Source organism: Hyalella azteca, unplaced genomic scaffold (genome assembly GCF_000764305.2).
Source record: "Hyalella azteca isolate HAZT.00-mixed unplaced genomic scaffold, Hazt_2.0.2 contig10171, whole genome shotgun sequence".
NCBI classification, from domain to species: domain Eukaryota; kingdom Metazoa; phylum Arthropoda; class Malacostraca; order Amphipoda; family Hyalellidae; genus Hyalella; species Hyalella azteca.
In genome coordinates, this window is record NW_025940217.1 from 113757 (window position 1) to 114597 (window position 841).

An 841-nucleotide genomic window follows, 5' to 3' on the forward strand; every position below is an offset into this window, starting at 1 on the left:
ACCACGCACGAATGAGTTTCAAGTAAACGAATACACTTTAATTATAACGCAACCACAGTATTAGTGGGAATGTCTAAAGTATAGTTTAATCCTTAAAACGTGTAGGAGTGCTCATCCATTATCAAATAGATTATTAATTGGGGATGTACGCAAAATACGCTAGATTATTAGACAAATTGCCGCTGGTGGAGAGGGAGTTTCTCAAATTAGGGCCGAAATTGCAAGGAAAGTGGAGGGAGTTTGTCAGTTTAATGCGAATTTTGTCAGTAAAATTAGTGATTTATTAATAGGCGGAGTTTCATGAGTGTAAACAGGCGATAAAAAAGCTAGTTTTTATTTTAGAAAATGTAATATGAGTTAAATTATTTTATTTAAATGTTAAATTCAAATGTAGAATAGACAATGGATGGATTCGAACAATGGATGGCGCAATGGTTTCGAGTTCTAAATATTTATTGAGTCAACGTTTCCTACACGTATTAAATTTTTAGTCTCTCTAGGCGAGACAAACGTGCTGCCATTCTCCTAATGACGGTCGGGCCATCAGCGGCGGTGGCTGTTCTGCGCCAGCGTCACCGGTTCTGGGACCGGCAATCTTTGCTCTGTTGGTCCATCGACGTCTTCCTTTGCTCTGTTGGTCCATCGACGTCTTCTTCAGCTCTGTTGGTCCATCGACGTCTTCCTTTGCTCTGGTGGTCCATCGACGTCTTCATTTGCTCTGTTGGTCCATCGACGTCTTCCTCTGCTCTGTTGGTCCATCGACGTCTTCCTTTGCTCTGTTGGTCCATCGACGTCTTCCTCTGCTCTGTTGGTCCATCGACGTCTTCCTCTGCTCTGTTGG